A 22,448-nucleotide genomic window follows, 5' to 3' on the forward strand; every position below is an offset into this window, starting at 1 on the left:
AACAGATGAATATATAAGAAATAGCACCTCATGGCCACTGTTAGGCACATTGGAAGATCTGTGATGCTGTGGGCATGGTTCTCTTTCAAATGCCCTGGAGATATTGTGACAGTCCATGGCATCATTAACTCTTTAACCTTTTAAATTTAAATATGTTGGACGCTTAAAGTAAACTAAACTGCTCGTCATTGGTTTAATTAGCAGGATAATTATCCACAACTTCAAGCCAAATCAACACAGAAATGGTTCAGCAGACACAAAAAACTATTTTTCAAAAGCCACCTTGGCCCCCAGACTATAGTATTATGAACCCCCCTCTCAACTGATAAACAAACTCAAATTAAATGTTGGATTTCACAAATCAGGTTCCTAAAACTACGTAAATTAAACTTTTAATAAACAACACGTCAAGGATAACATTAAATGGATTAAACTTAAGGAGCAATGTCTGAAAATTATAATTCTAAGCCCAATGCCTGGAAATCATCATATTTTGTACAATATTTCTAGTTAATCTTGCTAATTATATTGGGGGGATGTGGTGATTTTGACAAAGTTGCTTTAGTTAGACTGAACTTTCCGCATTTGCTTTGATGATAATTTGAAAGTGTCCCTATGAAAAAATAAACACATTTTGCTACAATCAAACACACAAACACAATAGTTGATCTAGTTTACTGTTCCACATAAACTAAACATGAAAAAAATAGAACTCAAATTTAGACAGCTCCCTTGTGGATGTTGTTCAGTGGAGCATTACAGCTTTGCTTTACCACAGAACGTGGAATATTCAACTGACCAACAACTGACCAACACAAATAGCAACGCAAGTTTGCTTCACATTGTGCTGCAGGGACATATATTTGTGTATGGTGGTGCTTGTGGTCTTAGCCGCTGACATTTTACACATCCACTTTGGTGTGAGTGACTGGTGAGTGTCTATACTGTACCTTTGTGTGGCTTATGTCACATGGAATTTGTGATTCTGTCAGTTTTCCACTCAAGCATCACATTTGCAGCAGCCACCTGGAGGTTCTGTGCTCCACACCTGACAGACACTGTTGTTGATTGAAAAACATGGTCAGATGCAATGACTTCTGACACCCATTTGTTGCAATGGAGCATGCCACTTGAAAATTTTAAATGAGTAAACCCAAAATCTTGTCAAAAATTCTTTAGAAGTTTTAAAAAGTAAAAATAGCGTCCATATTTCTTATTGGGCTCACATTTTTTGTGATAGCATTGCTAGATTGTTTGGCCCCCTTTACACTGGAGATCACACCATCACAGAAAAAAAACAATCACTGAAAACCATTGATGTGAATAGTTTTTGGACTGTCTCCTTTGGAGGTTGATGAACACAATGTGCTCCCCTTTAGGCTTGATGGTGTACAAGAGTTGACCAACTTATTTAAACATTTACAAAATGTCTGTAAGGAGGTTTTAGTCATTCCGTATTGCGGTGACTACCACATCCCTTGTAAACTGTGGAGGCACCTGTTACCAGTAGTCGCATCTTATTCAAAATATGTGGCCCAGAGACGGGAATTCTTTATCTTAGAACATAAAGCAGGATTTGTCATGCAGGCCTTATGCCAAGGTTGCAACAGATCACACCCACAGGCTGGCAGCACATTGTACATTGGCAACCCATGATCTCCACACCAACAAATACAGTGTCATGTACACACACCTCCAAATTGTGTATAAAGCAGTTGCAGGGAGATTAAAGGAAATTGTGAGTTTGGAAGTTTTTTATGCTACAGTTTCAATGCAAAATGTGTCACACTGTCAAAGGTTAAACCCTAGGATTGAATTTTTAGTCATGTGGAGAGAGAAAGATGAGAACGCGGAAAATACAAGGGCTTTGAGGATTTAGGATATTGTTTTACAATAGCTGTAGCTCAATTCATGAAAACTCCGGACTTTAGAGTGATCAGGCAAGTACCAATAATGGAGCAGCATCATTATTGCTGTCGTAATTCAGTGTGAAAGGGGCATTGGCAATAGTTGCTCTTCAAAGTTCAAAGCTAAAGTATTTTCATTGTTTTAACACTTATCTTAATACTGCAGGCTACAAATTGCTTTATTGCCGTGATCACACCTGATATTCAGTTGCTTGGGCATATGCATTTGAAAAGCACCACTTTGCTTCTACTTACTTTCCCAATTCCTTCAGAAGCTTTAAGGGTCGACTTAGTTTTTTTAGTGACTACTGAAGTATTTTAATATGCTATATGTTTTTTTGAGATAGTAGCTTATCTTTCCATGTTCTGTATGTAGCACCTTTCTTATAATGCCATGTCACGTTTTTAAAATTGTGATAAAGTTTTTACCATCCTTGAACATTACTTTAGGCACTTAAAATGTTAACAAAAGTCTTACTTAACCTTGCCCTAGATAATGTGATTAAAACAAATTGTTCCAAATAGATGGGTAAAATAAACATACCTTATTTAGGCTAATGAATAGCTTTTTTATGTAATAACATCATTATGAAATGAAAATGATGTGCCAATTTGTTTCAGCACATTAGACTTGTATTACATTTCCCTGAAGACATTTTAATACATATTGATTGCTTATGATATTTGGCTCCATTACTACATTAGGACTATCAGTGGTTTCCAGAAGACAGAAAAATGAGAAGTTACATAAATGAGGAAAATCAGACATTTAGTGTTTACCTCACCTCTTTCTGTTTTCCTTAATGTTTACCTAAGCATAATAAGAGCTGCAGGAAGATGAAAAGGGCTGCTCCTCTATGGGAGACATTATTAAAGATCTCCATCTCTTTGTAATTTGTCACTTGTGTAGCAAGGACAGCCCCACGGTGGCTCGACAGGAGCATGCAGGTGGGCAGTTCTGTTTGACACATCCATAATTCTTGGCTTTGTTTTTGCAAGAGTTAAAATAAAATAAAGAAAAAGTGACTTTTACCAGATGCAAAGTTATTCTAGTTTTCATAGATCCAGCATTTTCTGGAGCATGCAGACAGGTTATCGGCAACATGTACTCTGTTATAGAGACAAATGTTCACCTTTAAAATTACTCAGTATTGTGTCTGTTTGTATAATGTTTAATTATAATATTCTGCTGAAAAAAAAAAAAATAACATTACCGAAAGGTTTTCCCTGGCCTGCCAGTAGATTTGGTCTCTCCAGTGTGTCCTATGTCTTCCTTATTCTCTGCTCCTAGTTGGACATGACCCTTGGTCATAAGGAGGCCCATTCTTACCTGCTGCATGAACCACCTCAACTGGCTCCTCCCGACGTGGGGGAGCAGTGGCTCTACTCCGTGTCTCTCTCTGAAAGCCAAACTTTTCACCCTATCTCTAAGGGAGACCCCCTTTGGCAAAATGTCATTTTGACTGGCTGTTTTTGTGATGTCATTCTTTCAGTCACTGTCCAAAGTTTGCGACCATAGGTGAGGATAGAAATGTAGATCAACAGGTAAACAGAGAGTTTTGCCTTACAGCTCAGCTCCCTCTTCACCACAAGGGACTCGTACGGAGTATGCAATACCGCGGAAGCCGCACTGAGACGTCTGTCAATCTCATGCTTCCTTCTTCCGTCACTCGTGAACAAGACCCTGGGATACTTAAACTCCTCCACTTGAGGCAGCTCACCTCCCACCCAGAGAGAGCAGTCCCACCTTTTTTCTGACTGAGGACCATGGCCTCAAGTTTGGAGGTGCTGATCCTCATTCCAGGCTCTTTATACTTGGCTGTGAAATGCACACAGACTGGTTGGGCAAAGTCCCATGCCCCTCAGGAACCTTAGCGAGGGTAAAGAGGTGGTTCCACGGCCAGGAAGGAACCCACGTTGTTCCACCTGAACGCAAGGTTCGACTACCAAATGGACTTTTTTCTCCAGTATTTCTGAATATCCCTCACCAGGGAGACAAAAGTGTAATTCACCTTTTTTGGTTGAGTGGTTGCAGGTGCTGTGATTACACTAATGTTTCAATAAATACATTTTCAGATACTGAATATTTTAAAATTATTCTGAACTCTTACATTAAGTTGCATTTCAGAAACCCTTTACAAACATCTTTTGAGGAGTTGAGAGGCTTACTGTATGCTCAATTCCAACTTGATGGATACGTTTGCTTCATGACAGGAGGTGGCTTATGGTCAGACAACAAAAAAGCGGAAAGTGGAAGGAAACAAAGTTTTATGAAGGCTGCAAAAAAATGGTTTGCACCTTTATTACATTTTTAAACAACCAATTAAATTTTCCAGGGGCTCGTAAGGTGTCTTTTTGTAAAAGCCCCTGATATTTCTAAGATGCTGCTTAAGAGGCTGTTAAGACCTTTTCAGTGTGTTTCCTCGGAATGATTTTCAAAGCCAAAGAAAACACTTGAGTTCATTAATTCAGGACTTGTAGTCTTAACACAAAAATATAATACTGTGTAATTATCCCAATCAGGTATATTGTTGCTAAGCTGCCAGAGAAGCCTGGTTTGTGTGTTTGCTGCAGCGTGTGTTAGTGCTGCTGTTAATGAATGTAGCCACTGTTGGCCCCCAGCAACTGGTAAATTGCAAATCAGCCGCTCTGAGTCACAGCTCTGCTCCAAGTTAATAGTGTATTCAGGGACAGGTTGTTGCTGTTTGTGTTCAGTCCCCTCAGTGTTATTGACATGAAAATAAACAGGCAGCAAACAGCAGTTTGGGTGCCGCAGCAAACACGAGAAGCTATTTAATTAAAGCTGCAGCCTTTTCAAATCTGTTCAAACATGTTCACTTGAACAAACAGTTTTTTTTTGTTGGTAACAAGATGTTTATTTAAAGAAACTGAAAATAATTTGCTTACCTGGCAATAGTTCTGCTGCCAACTATAGTGTAATAAAAGAGTAATAAAACATAAATGAGTTGTAGAAAGTTATTATGAAGTCTCAAGTTTTGTGTTCTTACATAATAATTCTATCAGAATTAGGAGTCTTACCTTTTTTTATAATCTAATCAAAACGGAGAAGGAAAATAGACCGTATAGAACTATCTGATTGCAATCCAGTTAAAAAAAATGTATATGTTGGCTGTTTCATCTGTGGTCCATGGATATTGTTAGAAAATTCACTGGCTTCTGTCATCTGTGGGGAGCTTTCCTCCCATTGAAACATGTCAGTGATGCAGGATTCTGATTAGGATGTCTCTTGTGGGCCTCCCTTTGGAGGTTTTATCCCATCCCACATCCCAGGGCAGACCCAAACTTGCTGAGGAAGCAATATATCCCTTGTAGGCTTGATGGATGGATGGATGGATGGATGGATGCTCTGGCCCTGATCATAGACTGAAATGCATCTTAAGTAATTTAATTTATGGGCAAGCATCCTACACAAAAGTTAGAGCCATGTCTGCGAGTCCACAAATAAGCTACACACTGATCCTCCATTGATACAAAACTGACAGTGTAATTCACAATAAATAAATGATGTTAACCTTTAAAGCCTAAAATATACCTGGTCTCTGCCAAATGTTTTATTATGATGGTGACAATGATAAGTAATTGCATCATTTTGCACATACAATCATAGCCTTACTTAAACATGTTCAGCTTTGATTGGATCACCGGTTTATTTTTAGAAACTGTTCCTACTGAAATGTGAGAGTAGGTTTTAAATAAAATGAATATTATAACTAGAAGTCAACATAATGATCTGTTCTGCACTACTTGTGACTTTAATTAAGTCCATTGATGTAATTTGGATTCACCACCTTTGTCTCACCTTTTATAATTCTGCAGAGGTTGTACATCAGTGCTCAAAGAACAGAAAGGTCTATACTATATCATACTCTGCTCATGTTAAGGCAATATCACAGAGAAGCCCAACAGTATAAGAAAAAGGGTATATTTCCCAATTTCTGTGACACGGTTAATGTTGACTAATAAGCAAGGCTAAAAGTTCAGTCTAAACTGCGGCTGGACCTCGGGTACCGGTTGCTGTAATGGCCAATTAGAGTTGACATACTGTGGAAGTGTCAGACATATAGAAAAGATCAAAGTCACATAAGTGAGTGGGTCATTGCTTTTTTAGGAGAGGTGGTTTGGCCATGTTATAGTGTAGAAGAATGATTTAATCCATTCAGTCTGTTTTTTTCTGTCGGCATCTATTCCTCCTGTCAGAGTGGAGTGATGTCTTCGACTAACTGCTATGAGATAAGCAATGAAGGAATATGTTTGTCATTTTAAATACTTCATGAGAGGAGAATACTGCTTTTGACTTTATATAAAACTTATTTAGTTAGCAAAGTACTGCATATCCTTACATACTTCTTACAAATTTTATAGAAAAAGCAGGCTAAAATCTTTCGTTAATGTCTGATTTTATATAAGTAAATTAATTTCATTGTTAGATCATAGCAGTAGCTTCGAAACTATTTTAAAATGGAGCCATTGTTCTGAAATTGTAATAGCTTACTATTACCAGTGGTGGCACTTTGACTGCCTTCAGTTGCACTCAGAAGATACTTCTGTCATAATTGTTAGTTACTGCTGTTGTTACTGCTAGGTGTATGTCAACTTAAACACATATAAAAGCCTGCTTATGAAATGTTTTTCTCAATATTAATGGAGATACTGGGCTTCTAATTTAAGTCGTTTTTTCTGTTTTGTCTTGATTCAGTTGAACAAAAAAAGTGTAGGCACATCTGCAATTTTTTGGATACAATTAAGAGTTATCAGTGCTGATGCCTATTGAGGTCTACATATCAAAGGCTGAAATGTCAACTTCTCTGCTCTGCACTGACTTCTAATTTACTCTCCCTTTTTTTTTCTATTGCTTTTTTCTTATCTCATCTCTATTCTAGGTCCCCATTTCCCTCTAAGTTCTCTCCATCTGTCTTCTCTCAACTATTAGTTGTTTTGTTCAGTTGTTTCTGCTCCTTATCTACCCACCATAATTTTCCCTATTATCCATTTGTTTGATGAGTTGTCCATGGTCTTCGATTTTTCTCATAGTTTTTGTCTTGTCTTTTTATTTCTCTTCTTCATTTCACATATCTTCTTTTCAGTTCTCAGATAACTCCATCCCTATATTTCCCCTGTAGAAACTTGTCCTTTATTTATTTTTCACTTTCATCTTACTTCCTTTTCTGTCTATTCTTTTAGGCTTCAGTCTCAAGCTGCCTCTGTCCCTCTGTTTTTTCTCCATAATTTTTACGGTTAAATTTTATGTATTCTTCCTGGCCTTCCTTCCTCCATTTTCATCTTCTTGTTGCCATCTGCTCAGGGCTTCTCTGCCCTTTTAATTATGGCCTGATTTCCCAAAGCTCTGGCCATACTGTCCTCTCTCCTCCTCCTTTCCTCGTTATCACCGGTAGCCTTAGTGGAGGCGTTCATCTCAATGAGGGAAGAGGCTGTGGAGGCACTCAGAAATCAATGGCTGTGTCCCCGCTGAGCGGAATGTCTACCATGACTCTTCTTCCTCACCATAGGACATGGCTGTTAGGTCGAAGAGGGGTGGCAGTTTTATTTATTTTGATAAAGTCCCTCACAGATTTCCAGGTTGCCCAACAGTGGGACTGGCTGTGAGCCTGAACAGGCAGGTCGCTGGTTTTCATACAGGCACCTCTGAGCTGTGTTCATCCTCTTGTTTGCTGCCAGTAGTGAGCCATATTATTTATGGCGCAGTTTGTTGAATTCTGCCAGAATCTGTTCAGGATGCTGAAAAATGCAGATTGTCTTTTTTGAAAATGTGATTTAAAATCTGAAGAGTACTGTGGATTTCTAGCTCGTCTATGAAATTACTGTTGACATGACATAGCAGAAATGTTTTAGTGAGATTTCATTTTAATGACAGGCGTCATTAGTAAATCTTAACATGCATGATTTCATTCTTAAATTATAATTAGAATGATTTTCACAGGTTTCTTAAGGTCATGATAATTTAACTTTATAATTTCTCTGGAATGAACATTCTGAACATGGGGAAAAAAACAGCATTCAGGTCAGAATTTTAATTGTCAACCAAAAAAAGTACTAATATATTTGTTTTTTCATCTGTGAGATGCTGCATAGCTTTTTACACACATGTTGTCATTGATTTTTAGCAAAAGCAATGTTGTTTTAATGTATACATTAAAAAACGCAAAAAGACTGGTTTCACAACAGCAATGTGCATAGTGGTTCCAAGCATATGAAAGGACAGAAGTCTGAGACAAGTCCAGATTTCCTAAAACCCAGTATGGCAAACCCAATAGCCGATAATCATGCATGTTACGTTGCTATTTTCTGCTGAAAGGTTGAAGATAGTGAGTCAGTGCGAGTGCATAAATCCAAACATAGTGAGGTTTTGGGGTGGTCTAGACAGTGTTCAAAACTAAATCTGATATGAAATCCGAATTACCTGAACAGTGCTGTGAAGAACTTTTGCAAAGTATAGTGAGACTCCTAAGAAGGAACACTGAAATTAAATCAAATGACTTGTTTGTTTTTGCAGTGAATTGTACAGGATTACATGCCACCTTATAATATATGTGGAAAAAAGTTTTAAAGTGATTTATTATGCTCATTTTAATAGGGGTGTACAGTTGAACCCCTAATTTTTTGAAAACGTACCCATGCTCGGCACATTTACAGAATTGGTTTTATATTAGGAGTATTTACTTTTTTACACACACTAGTTTAACTCCTTTTTTTTAGCAGTCATTTAAAAAAAAAAGTAGTACACTAAATTGATTGGCCACAAGGGGTAATAATAGAGGCTATTTTTCTCATGAAGTAGCTAAGAGTCTCCAAAATAACTGTAGCCATTTACTTAAAGTAAATGGCTACAGTTATGTAATACCTTTAAAGGTATTACTTGGTTCCTAATGGGGAATATTGGTGATCTGCTGGAATAAAAAAAACAAATACATTTCTCTGTTTGATGCTCCTTTTCACCTTTTACAATTTAAAATGATCAGCTGTTATCATTATTATTTTTTTTAGTTAAGTACACCAAAAAAAGCTCCTCCTCTGATTGGTCAGAGTTTGATGAAGTTACTTCTTGTCCTCAGTTTGAGTGTGTGCCAAACTAGCCACTAGGCAGGCATTATGCAAATATATTTTATAGTCCTGTTGTCGAGTCCTGGAGGAAAAGCCTGCACTATAAATGAAGATTTCCAGGTAGTTTAGGAGCAACAAGGGATAATTAATATATTTGGTGTTGTGGCTTTGTATCTATGTGAACATCCTACAAACACACTAAAACTATTTGAAAAGATGGAGAAATGAGAAAACACTTGCAAGGTGATATCTTGTCATTAAAATGACCAAAACTGATGATTATGAGCTTACCTTAGCAGATATTAGCCATTCCACCTTGAGCAGCTTGGGAGAGGACATTTTTCTTTATCACATTTCTTCTTAATAAATATGTCAGTCAGTCAGTCAGTCATTTTCTATACCACTTCTTCCATAGTGGATTGCAGGGAAGCTGGTGCCTATCTCCAGCAGCCTATGGGCAGGAGGCGGGGTACACCGTGGACAGGTCACCAGTCCATCACAGGGCAACACACAAACAACCAAGCACACACTCATTCACACACCTAAGGGCAATTTAGAGACACCAATTAACCTAACAGGCATGTCTTTGTAGTGTGGGAGGGAACCCACGCATGCATGGGGAGAACATGCAAACTCCATGCAGAAAGACCCCCGGCTGGGAGCCAAACCCAGGAACTTCTTGCTGCAAGGCAACAGTGCTACCAACTGCACCACAAGAAATAGGTGCTTAAAAGAATAAATGTTGGGTACTGTAATGTTATAAATAATATAGCATTACTTTAGCTACTGGAAAGGCTAGCTAGGGCTTTTTCAATGGCAATCTCTCCTTTGTTGTGCTCTCAGCCTGCAGAGACATACATTTTGATACATCAGACAAAATAAAGTCAAAAATGATGTATGGACTGAGATTTAAGAGTTCTGAGTGGGATTGCAACAGCCTTTCTGTTTAGTTATAGTTTGTACTGCTTTTTTAACATAGCACCAGCTAGAAAATGAAATGTTTTTTCTCCCTCAGAAACATGTGCCACAAACCCAAAAATAGTCCAGACATTACAATCAAATCTTTTTTTCTTTTGATTAAAATGTTTTTCTATGCCTTACAGTGTACAGTGCATATGTATGAAGCCAAATGATAAGAAAAGCTCCACCAGCATCAATATTTGAGTATTTTCTGCCATAGTGAATAATGTAAATAATTTAGAATTTAGAATGATTGTGTTATGTTTGTGAGGTAGTAAAGGCATACGTTCAGAAGCTTTCTGTGATAATGGGATACCTTTAATAAATAAAACCCAACTTAACAGAGAATCACAGGAGAAACAGGTCTTGGAACAAAGGCAGAACCCAGAGAAATACCAGGCTGTCCAACTGAGTAACAGAATGACAAGCAGACTAAAAGAAGGATTCAGTGATGAAGAAATGAAAGCCAGGGGCTTAAATACAATAGGAAATATGAAGAATGACATTCAAAGCAGGTCAGTTAATCACAGGATGATGTGGAGCAGCTGAAGTAGATGGAAAACAGATATACTGAGGGAGAGAGACTAATTAACACAGAGGAAGCTGAACTAAGACACAAAGAAACTTCAAGGAGAAAAATCACTGACGTGAGAGTAATAAATACAAATGTACAAAGAATAGAACATAAGAATAAACTAAGAAACCAAACACAAAGGAACTAGTACGGAAACATCTACTAACAATAATGAACACAGAGAAATGAAGACCCAAACACTGGTGGATCATGACAGAATGTGAAGGTTCATAGAAATAAGCCTCATTGTTACTAGAAGACAAAATAAGTATTTTTGCAAATTGTCTCAAACCAATAAGAACCCATATTTAAGCTAAACAGCTACATTCATAAAAAACAATCTGCCCTTTTAACAATATTTAATGGATATATTAATCTTTTTAAATGTGACCTATTATATTTTCTTTTAAACATTTGAGTTATGAAGTAACGTACAGTGCGCGCGGAGTTTGCGCTGCCCACAGTACGCCCGCCCGACTATGTTCTGCCATTAAGACAAAACAATAAGTACTTACATTTCAGTCATCGGCACATTTGGCAGGAACAGTAGACACTGATTTTTTCTTCAGTCTCAGTCCTCTGCAAAACCTGACGTGTACTAATGTGAGTTCTCAAAGCAGTCCGTGGTGAAGTGCGCAAACTAGTACTGGCTTCGGCAACGAGACTGGAACATGAAAAATTAAGCCACGAATCTCTGTTATCCGACAGCAGTAGAATATGCGTGGACACATGTGAGTCTTTGCAGCCACCAACAGAACATCTGCCTTTGAGGGTAGCCACTGTAAAGCGCATGTAAAGCCAGCAGGCGAGACGTGATCCTCTGCTGAAAAAGTGGGTAGAGCTCGGCTTCCGTTGCTAGTCAGGGTCGGCACTCAGGTAATGTTGCTAGGTGCCAGTGTAATTGTGACATCATAATTACACAGCTTTTGAAACCGTGCGTTTTCTAGAAAAAATAAAACAGCAATTTATAGCCAAAATCTGTTTTTTGCATTTGTACTGTTTGTAGAAGCAATAGAGACCCAAAAGAAAGCATAAAAACGAAAAGTGAATCTTGCATAATAGATCCCCATTAAGTCAGTCACATGCATTTTATGAAGAAATAAGTAAATTGTTATTTAGGACTTGCATATTCTGCTGCTATGGGACATGTTGGATAATAAGCCTTGGACCTTTTTAATTTTTTGTAAGATTAAGCAGCTGGATGCTCAACTTCAAGCAGGGAAAACCTTCAAATCCCACCAAAATAATTTCCCTTTTTATTTTCACATTAATGAGCATTACATTTCCCCACAGCTGTCTAGCCGGAAACACCATGTGCCATTTTGCTTTTATTTAGCTGCAGTGGGAACCTCTAAGCCTCAAAGGTGCAGGTGTACTGATACACCAGCTGATTTGCCCGAAAGCAGGTGGTGGGGTGACTGAGAGGAAAGGGAGACGTGTGGAGACACAGATGGAAGGATGGAGAAGGGTTGAAGGAGGTGGAGGGGCATGGTTATTTTTACCTCTGTGAATCACATCTATTGGATGTTGGTGGTTAATATATGGGTGACTGGTGACGCTCAACCAGCCAAAGTATGACGCAGTGGGGATGGGGGGAAAAGGAACGAGGGGGAAGGCAATAGATCAAAGGCACCGTGATAAGCAGCAATGCTGGGCAAGCTATATCTTCACCTCTCCCCTCCTGCCTCTACAAGTCTTTCCTGTAGGTCATTTTGGGCCTGGGAAGAAACTACCACTGCAAGCGGCACATCCTCGTCCTAATTCTCTGCCGCTACACTCCATTAGCCAAAAAAAATGCAACCTAATCAGCTTGCCTAACACACAGGCTCCCCACAGAGGTGTAGTCTTGACTAAAGACAAAGCTGCAGGAGCTTATTAATGGCTTTTTGAGTTTCACAAATCTCCTCGTATTTGTGTAACATAATCTTAACATTAGCCACAAACTACAGCACCCAAAGCTTTTACTTTAAAAAAAAAATCAAACTGTGTAAGAATCTGATCTGATGACCATCCACAGAGTATATTAGAACAACTAGTATAGCTGTTCAAATTTGTCACAATATACCTTGGTTTCCACAATATTAACAATATTGTCAAGCAACATGAAAATGTAAATGACATATAACCCCCCCCCCCCCCCCCCCCCCCCCTTAACACCATAAATTCATAAATTAAATTAAAACCCTCTTTGTTCTTTGTTCCTTAAATTCTTGCTGTCAGCATTTAATTCAAGACAAATATGTGGACAGAGTGGCAGAATATAAATCATAAAACACTGGCTTTATTTAAAAAAAATATCAACATGATATGCATAAAATAAGATTGGAAAACATTTGATCTTTTTAGGATTTTTGGGAAGTATTATTTTTCTACTAATACATTTTTTATAAAAAATAAATAAATAAAAAACTGAAAGGGCTTGTGAACAGTTCCAGGTGCACCCTTGGGTACAGGGTCCTTTAAATTAAAACACCACAAATTAAAACACCACAATACTTCTGGAAGTTTGGCTTTGGAGGATGGTCTAGTTGCAGTCAGAATTTTAATTTGTTTGAAGCATAGATTATTGATATGGACCTTGAAAATGCCTGTCAACACTTGGTTAAATAAGCACTGAAGATGTTTTCACCACCTTTGAACTGCTTGTGTGGCAGCTGTTTGGGTTCCAGGTAGAAAACATGAATTCTGTCAGAGTGACAAACAAGATACAAATGATTCATTAGCACTGTCAGAATATCTGTTGGCCACTAATAACATTAATCTTGCCAACGGATTTGAAGCTCATTATAAGCACTAAGCTGAAGGACTAAACTAAAAATAAATATCTTCAAATAGTCTACATTTGATTATCTTCAGTGCAAATCCTAGATTTCTTTAACTCATCGTACCTGGACTTGTCAGGGGTTGAGTAAGATTGTTCTTAATAAAACTAATAAGCAGACATACAGGTCCTTCTAAAAAAATTAGCATATTGGGATAAAGTTCATTATTTTCTATAATGTAATGATGAAAATTTAATATTCATATATTTCAGATTCATTGTACACTAACTGAAATATTTCAGGTCCTTTATTGTCTTAATACGGATGATTTTGGCATACAGCTCATGAAAACCCAAAATTCCTATCTCACACAATTAGCATATTTCATCCGACCAATAAAAGAAAAGTGTTTTTAATACAAAAAACGTCAACCTTCAAATAATCATGTACAGTTATGCACTCAATCCTTGGTCGGGAATCCTTTTGCAGAAATTACTGCTTCAATGCGGCGTGGCATGGAGGCAATCAGCCTGTGGCACTGCTGAGGTCTTATGGAGGCCCAGGATGCTTCGATAGCGGCCTTTAGCTCATCCAGAGTGTTGGGTCTTGAGTCTCTCAAATTTCTCTTCACAATATCCCACAGATTCTCTATGGGGTTCAGGTCAGGAGAGTTGGCAGGCCAATTGAGCACAGTGATACCATAGTCAGTAAACCATTTACCAGTGGTTTTGGCACTGTGAGCAGGTGCCAGGTCGTGCTGAAAAATGAAATCTTCATCTCCATAAAGCTTTTCAGCAGATGGAAGCATGAAGTGCTCCAAAATCTCCTGATAGCTAGCTGCATGACCCTGCCCTTGATAAAACACAGTGGACCAACACCAGCAGCTGACACGGCACCCCAGACCATCACTGACTGTGGGTACTTGACACTGGACTTCTGGCATTTTGGCATTTCCTTCTCCCCAGTCTTCCTCCAGACTCTGGCACCTTGATTTCTGAATGACATGCAGAATTTGCTTTCATCCGAAAAAAGTACTTTGGACCACTGAGCAACAGTCCAGTGCTGCTTCTCTGTAGGTCTGGGGAATGCGGCACCTGTAGCCCATTTCCTGCACACGCCTGTGCACGGTGGCTCTGGATTTTTCTACTCCAGACTCAGTCCACTGCTTCTGCAGGTCCCCCAAGGTCTGGAATTGGCCCTTCTCCACAATCTTCCTCAGGGTCCGGTCACCTCTTCTCGTTGTGCAGCGTTTTCTGCCACACTTTTTCCTTCCCACAGACTTCCCACTGAGGTGCCTTGATACAGCACTCTGGGAACAGCCTATTTGTTCAGAAATTTCTTTCTGTGTCTTACCCTCTTGCTTGAGGGTGTCAATAGTGGCCTTCTGGACAGCAGTCAGGTCAGCAGTCTTACCCATGATTGGGGTTTTGAGTGATGAACCAGGCTGGGAGTTTTAAAGGCCTCAGGAATCTTTTGCAGGTGTTTAGAGTTAACTCGTTGATTCAGATGATGAGGTTCATAGTTCATTTGGAGACCCTTTTAATGATATGCTAATTTTGTGAGATAGGAATTTTGGGTTTTCATGAGCTGTATGCCAAAATCATCCGTATTAAGACAATAAAAGACCTGAAATATTTCAGTTAGTGTGCAATGAATCTAAAATATATGAATGTTAAATTTTCATCATTACATTATGGAAAATAATGAACTTTATCACAATATGCTAATGTTTTGAGAAGGACCTGTACAAGGCCGAATACAGCGCTCAGAACACAGGCAGGGTGACAAACATGACACAGAAAGTAAACGATATCATGGAGTCAACGGGCATGGAGCAGGCAGTAGGAGGAACCAGTAGAGAACAATGAAAAGCAGAGGGTATAAGTACTGAGGCAGGGTGGAGAATGGACCAATGAACACTGGGAGATAATCAGGGTGGGAATCAGGATCAGCTGGTGGAAGAGGAAATGGATGCAACTGAAGGAGGGTGGCTATTTAACACAGATGAGCAGAAATCCAGAGAAATAAAACATCAACGTGAATAGAAATATGTAAACAATGGGACTACCGAAACAACACAAACGGGAAGGAAATTGATCTATAAGTAAACACTAACTAAACCATCAAACACACGAATCCAGGAAAGTAATCTTGATACAAGAATGAATTTTGAATCTAATCAACATATGTGAACTAAAATAAAGCAAATAAACAACATGGCAGTGCAGTGCAGGGAAAGCAGACAGAACTCAAACTCAAAAGACCCTAACACAGGCCGATTATGACATGACTGAAGTAGTATGCATTAAACATTTAAGATTTGTGAAATCTTTCGCCTATTAGTAAAAGAAAATGGGTGCAATGTTTCATCTAAAATAATTAAATTGCAGTAAAATTCAACAAACTCAGTTTTAAAGCTTGTAAATGTACTTTATGAAAAAAAAAAAACTGGACAGAAACACAATTTTGGGGTAAAAGGGCATGTCGACATTTTATGACAGGCTGACAAAGTTTCCCCTTTTTTATTTACCATTCATTTGTCAACTTCTGTTAGAAATAAGCTTGTTTTATAAAAATGTACATTGTTGCAAAGCAGCCTTATGTTAAACAGATAAATAACTGATTTTTGGCATACAGTGGCATAGTTAAATGGTTGGGATGAAAATACTTTAATGTGTCAGCCTTAATGTGTTTCTGGAAAAAGTGATGCATTGCTCTGTCTGTATTTTTTTGCCTGCATAGGAAGCTATATTAAGAAAAAAACTCAGGTGAAACACTAGAGAGTAGTGATGTTTTGGTCAAATAATCTTGACACATTTGGAGGTTTTGCAGTGTATTTTACAATGTGCATTTAGTTATATGAAAGAAGAATGCACTCCCCTATAAGCCTGCATGACAGGGACAGAATTCCCTCACTCCCCAGAAGTGTCTGAATTCAAAAGGTTTAAGATTAAAATTGGATATCAGAAATAGAAGTGAAGGTATAAATGTACACAAATAAAACGGGTCTCCTTCCTTAGTCCAATTTTCTAGCTGGTGAGCATCCTTCGTAAGTCTGGTAATCATGACAACAAGCCTGCACTGCCAGCTGCCAATGGGTCACCAGCCAATCACACAACATTGATTATATGTCAACATCTTGCCTCTCATAGCCCCATGCTCATACAAAGCGGCTACGCACAAGATTCATTCCAGTTACTTCTGTATATGTGTGCTGATATGTGTGACAGAGTTACAGGTTGTTGGTCCTCAGTCATGTGATTAATCTTGGTTCTTTATTTAGACGCTTAGAATTGGAATTCATATATAAAGTGTTGGGATTTGCATTGGCCAAATTTTGATTTTTATTAGTTAGTTAGTTAGCAACAGTAGTGCAACATAATGATTTCCATTTACAGAGATACAGGGGTTGGACAATGAAACTGAAACACCTGGTTTTAGACCACAATAATTTATTAATGGTGTAGGGCCTCCTTTTGTGGCCAATCCAGCATCAATTCGTCTTGGGAATGACATATACAAGTCCTGCACAGTGGTCAGAGGGAAGCCATTGTTCTTGCAGGATAGTGGCCAGGTGATACTGGAGGAAAACGTTTCCTGACTCGCTCCTCCAAAACACCCCAAAGTGGCTCAATAATATTTAGATCTGATGCCTGTTCAGGCCATGGGAGATGTTCAACTTCACTTTCATGTTCATCAAACCAATTTTTCACCAGTCTTGCTGTGTGTATTGGTGCACTGCCTTCAGGATACCCCTCATGACGACTACAAAATCGAGGCACGTGACGTCACCCGGTACGGCAGAGCCGGGGTCCCACCCTGGAGCCAGGCCTGGGGTCGGGACTCGTCGGAGAGCACCTGGTGGCTGGGTTGCTCCTCGCGGGACCCGGCCGGGCCAAGCCTGAACGAGAGACGCGAGACCATCCCCTAGTGGGCCCACCACCTGCAGGGGGAACTGTGAGGGATCGGTGCAAAGAGGATTTGGCGGCGGACGAAGGTGGAGACCTCGGCGGCCCAATCCCCGGATGCTTAGGCTGGCTCTAGGGACATGGAATGTCACCTCGCTGGGGGGGAAGGAGCCTGAGCTGGTGCGGGAGGTCGAGAGAATCGACTAAAAATAGTCTGGCTCGCCTCCACGCACAGCGTGGGCTTTGGAACCCATCTCCTCGAGAGGGGCTGGACTGTCTTCTACTCTGGAGTGGCCCACGGGGAGAGGCGGCGGGCCGGGGTGGGTTTGCTTGTTGCCCCCCAGCTCAGCCGTCTCGTGTTGGGGTTTACCCCAGTGGATGAGAGGGTCGCATCCCTGCGCCTTCGTGTTGGGGAAAGGTCTCTGACTATCATTTCAGCCTACGGGCCGAGTGGTAGTGCGGAGTACCCGGCCTTCTTGGCGTCCCTGTCGCGGGTGCTGGATAGTGCCCCTCCTGGGGACTCCATTATTCTGCTGGGGGACTTCAACGCCCACGTGGGAAACGACAGTGACACCTGGAGAGGCGTGATTGGGAGGAATTGCCTCCCCGATCTGAATCCGAGCGGTGTTTTGTTATTGGACTTCTGTGCTAGTCACGGATTGTTCAAAACACCATGTTCAAACATAAGGGTGTCCATCAGTGCACTTGGCACCAGGATACCCTAGGCAGGAGGTCAATGATCGACTTTGTTGTCGTATCATCAGACCTTCGGCCGCATGATTTGGACACTCGGGTGAAGAGAGAGGGCTGAGCTGTCCACTGATCACCACCTGGTGGTGAGTTGGATCCGCTGGAAGGGGAGAAAGCCGGACAGACTTGGCAGGCCCAAGCGCATAGTGAGGGTCTGCTGGGAACGTCTGGCGGACCCTTTGGCCAGGGATGTATTCAACTCTCACCTTCGGGAGAGCTTTGACCAGATTCCGAGGGATGTTGGAGACACAGAGTCTGAGTGGACCATGTTCTCCACATCTATTGTCGATGCTGCTTCCCGTAGCTGCGGCCGTAAGGTCTGCGGTGCCTGTCGCGGCGGCAATCCCTGAACCCGGTGGTGGACACCGGCAGTAAGGGACGCTGTCAAGCTGAAGAAGGAGTCCTATCGGCTGTGGTTGGCTTGTGGGACTCCTGAGGCGGCCGACGAGTACCGTGGGGCCAAGCGTGCCGTGGCCAGGGTGGTGGCAGAGGCAAAAACTCGGACCTGGGAGGAGTTCGGTGAGGCCATGGAGAAGGACCACTGGTTGGCCCCGAAGCGATTCTGGCAAACCGTCCGGCGCCTCAGGAGGGGGAAGCAGTGCTTCGCCAACACTGTTTACAGTGGGGGTGGGGAGCTGCTGACCTCGACTGGGGACATTATTGGGCGGTGGAAGGAGTACTTCGAGGATCTCCTCAATCCTGCCATCACGCATTCCGTGGTGGAAACAGAGGCTGAGGACTCGGGGTTGGACTCTTTCATCAACCAGGCTGAAGTCACTAAGGTGGTTAAAAAGCTCCGCGGTGGATAGGCTTCGGGGTTGGATGAGATCCGCCCTGAGTACCTCAAGTCTTTGGATGTTGTGGGGCTGTCATGGTTGACACGCCTCTTCAACATTGCGATTGCCATTGGCAGACTGGGGTGGTGGTCCCCCTACATAAGAAGGGTGAGCGGAGGGTGTGTTCCAACTACAGGGGGATCACACTCCTCAGCCTCCCTGGGAAGGCCTACGCAAGGGTATTGGAGAGGAGAGTCCGGCCGATAGTCGAACCCCGGCTTCAGGAGGAGCAGTGTGGTTTTCGTCCCGGCCGTGGGACACTGGACCAGCTCTATACCCTCTACAGGGTACTCGAGGGTTCATGGGAGTTTGCCCAACCGGTCCACGTGTGTTTTGTAGACCTGGAAAAAGCATTCGTCTGTGTCCCTCGTGATGCCCTGTGGGGGGTGCACCAGGGGTATGGAATCGGTGGCCCTTTACTAGGGGCCATCCGGTCTCTGAACAAGCGGAGCAGGAGTTTGGTTCGCATTGCCGGCACTAAGTCGGACCTGTTCCCGGTGCATGTTGGACTCCGGCAGGGCTTCCCTTTGTCACCGGTCCTGTTCATAACTTTTATGGACAGGATTTTGAGGCGCAGCCAAGGGCCGGAGGGGGTCAGGTTTGGGGACAAGAGGATTTCGTCTCTTCTTTTTGCAGATGACGTAGTCCTGCTGGCCCCCTCTAGCCAAGACCTACAGCAGGCACTGGGGCGGTTCGCAGCTGAGTGTGAAGCGGCTAGGATAAAGATCAGCTCCTCCAAGTCCGAGGCCATGGTTCTCGGACGGAAAAGAGTGGCTTGTCCTCTTCAGATTGGAGGGGAGTTCCTGCCTCAAGTGGAGGAGTTTAAGTATCTCGGGGTCTTGTTCACGAGTGAGGGAAGAGTGGAGCGGGAGATTGACAGACGGATCGGTGCGGCTGCCACAGTAATGGGGGCGCTGTGCCTGTCTGTTGTGGTGAAGAGAGAGCTGAGCCGAAAAGTGAAGTTCTCGATTTACCGGTCGGTCTACGTTCCTACCCTCACCTATGGCCATGAACTTTCGGTCATGACCGAAAGAACGAGATCCCGGATACAAGCGGCTGAAATGAGCTTCCTTCGTAGGGTTGCCGGGCACTCCCTTAGAGATAGGGTGAGGAGCTCAGCCATCCGGGAGGGGCTCGGAGTAGAGCCGCTGCTCCTCCACATCAAGAGGAGCCAGTTGAGGTGGCTCGGGCATCTATACCGGATGCCTCCTGGACGCCTTCCTAGGGAGGTGTTCCAGGCACGTCCCACCAGGAGGAGGCCCAGGACACGCTGGAGGGACTATATCTCCCCGCTGGCCTGGGAACGCCTTGGGCTCCCCCCGGAGGAGCTGGAAGAGGTGTCTGGGGAGGGGAACGTCTGGGCATCTCTGCTGAGTCTGCTGCCCCCGCGACCCGGTCCCGGATAAAGCGGAAGACGATGAGTACGAGGAATGCCATGATATGGCAGCCCAAACCATCACTGATCCAACCCCATGCTTCACTCTGGTCATGCAACAGTCTGGGTGGTACGCTTCTTTGGGGCTTCTCCACACCGTAACTCTCCCGGATGTGGGGAAAACAGTAAAGGTGGACTCATCAGAGAACAATACATGTTTCACATTGTCCACAGCCCAAGATTTGCGCTCCTTGCACCATTGAAACCGACGTTTGGCATTAACATGAGTAACCAAAGGTGTGGCTATAGCAGCCCGGCCATGTATATTGACCCTGTGGAGCTTCCGACGGACAGTTCTGGTGGAAACAGGTTGAGGAGCACATTTAATTCTGCCGTGATTTGGGCAGCCGTGGTTTTATGTTTTTTGGATACAATCCGGGTTAGCACCCGAACATCCCTTTCAGACAGCTTCCTCTTGCGTCCACAGTTAATCCTGTTGGATGTGGTTTGTCCTTCTTGTTGGTATGCTGACATTACCCTGGATACCGTGGCTCTTGATACATCACAAAGACTTGCTGTCTTGGTCACAGATGCGCCAGCAAGACGTGCACCAACAATTTGTCCTCTTTTGAACTCCGGTATGTCACCCATAATGTTGTATTTCAATATTTTGAGCAAAACTGTGCTCTTACCCTGCTAATTGAACCTTCACACTCTGCTCTTACTGGTGCAATGTGCAATCAATGAAGACTGGCTACCAGGTGTTTCAGTTTCATTGTCCCTGTATATAGACTTACCAGCCACTTTATTAGGTACACCTTACTAGTACCGGGTTGGACCCCATTATTTGTGGCATAGATTCATCAAGGAACTGGAAACATTCCTCAGAGAGTTTGGTCCATATTGACATGATAGCATCACGCAGATGCTGCAGATTTGTCGGCTGCACATCCATGATGCTAATCTCCCGTTCCACCACATCCCAAAGGTGCTCTATTGGATTGAGATCTGGTGACTGTGGAGTCCATTTGAGTACAGTGAACTCATTGTCATGTTCAAGATGCCAGTCTGAGATGATTCGTGCTTTATGACATGGGGCATTATCCTGCTGGAAGTAACCATCAGAAAATGGGTACAATGAGGTCATAAAGGGATGGACATAGTAAGCAACAATACTCAGGTAGGCTGTGGTGTTGGCACAATGCTCAATTGGTACTAAGGGGCCCAACGTGTGCCAAGAAAATATCCCCTACACCATTACACCACCAGCCTGGTTTATACAATGCAGGATGGATCCATGCTTTCATGTTGTTGACGCCAAATTCTGACCCTACCATCTGAATGTCACAGCAGAAATCGAGACTCATCAGACCAGGCAACGTTTTTCCAATTATCTATTGTCCAATTTTGGTGAACCTGTGCAAATTGTAGCCTCAGTTTCCTGTTCTTAGCTGACAGGAGTGGCACCCGGTGTGGTCTTTGCTGCTATCCACCTCAAGGATCGACGTGTTGTGCGTTCAGAGATGCTCTTCTGCATGCCTGGGTTGTTTTGAGTGGTTATTGTTTTCTTTCTATCAGCTCAACGGAATACGACAAGTACGAGTAGATTAAACTTATTGAATGAATAATTAAATAAATGAACAGGCATATTCTAAAACAATTTAAATGTATGTAAAAAAAATAGGACAGTTTTATATATGATTACATAGATTACTATTTGTTCTCTTAAATAAAATAAAATTATTTTTTTCTGATTTACTACCACTGGTGTGTTATTTGGCACAGTGTGGTTTTAAGCCCTTGGAGCAAGGGCTTTCTGTTGCAGACAGCCTTTATTTTTAGGCATGAAATGTGGCAAGCCAAGAGAAATCACACAACTGGACTGCATCAACAAATTTTCTCTCCCAACTATTCAATTTTTAAAGCCTGGTATGCCCCTTAACCACCTCTTTCTGAAATATAGTTAACTGCTTTATAGCTCCATATTGCCAGCTATCCTTCAACCACAGTAAGTGATTCACAGGCTGTGCAAATAGTAATTGTTGCCTGAAGCCTTATATGCATGTGCTTACTTTTAAAAGTACAATTCATTGTGTAGAAAGTTGAAAGAATGCAAAGAGAGATACATGTCTGATGCTAGAGTACAATGTTTGAGCTTAGACTTGGTGCTGGTATTGACTCACTTACTTTTCTTGTTTAATTTATTTCACTTCCGGAGTTTTTTTGCTACATTTCTTCTACTGTGCAATACTTTTCATTATTTTCAGCTCAGGCGCTAAGTCCGCATGTATAATAT

At 41.8% G+C, this 22,448-nt stretch overlaps 1 protein-coding gene across 1 annotated transcript in view; it reads left to right on the forward strand.

The window, feature by feature from the left end:
- LOC124879269 (glutamate receptor ionotropic, kainate 5-like) overlaps nucleotides 1–22,448 on the forward strand; it is a 299,585-nt gene that overhangs the window by 42,824 nt on the left and 234,313 nt on the right. The gene's annotated exons all lie outside the window — the stretch shown is intronic.

The sequence above is a fragment of the Girardinichthys multiradiatus genome, chromosome 13 (genome assembly GCF_021462225.1).
Source record: "Girardinichthys multiradiatus isolate DD_20200921_A chromosome 13, DD_fGirMul_XY1, whole genome shotgun sequence".
Lineage (NCBI taxonomy): Eukaryota > Metazoa > Chordata > Actinopteri > Cyprinodontiformes > Goodeidae > Girardinichthys > Girardinichthys multiradiatus.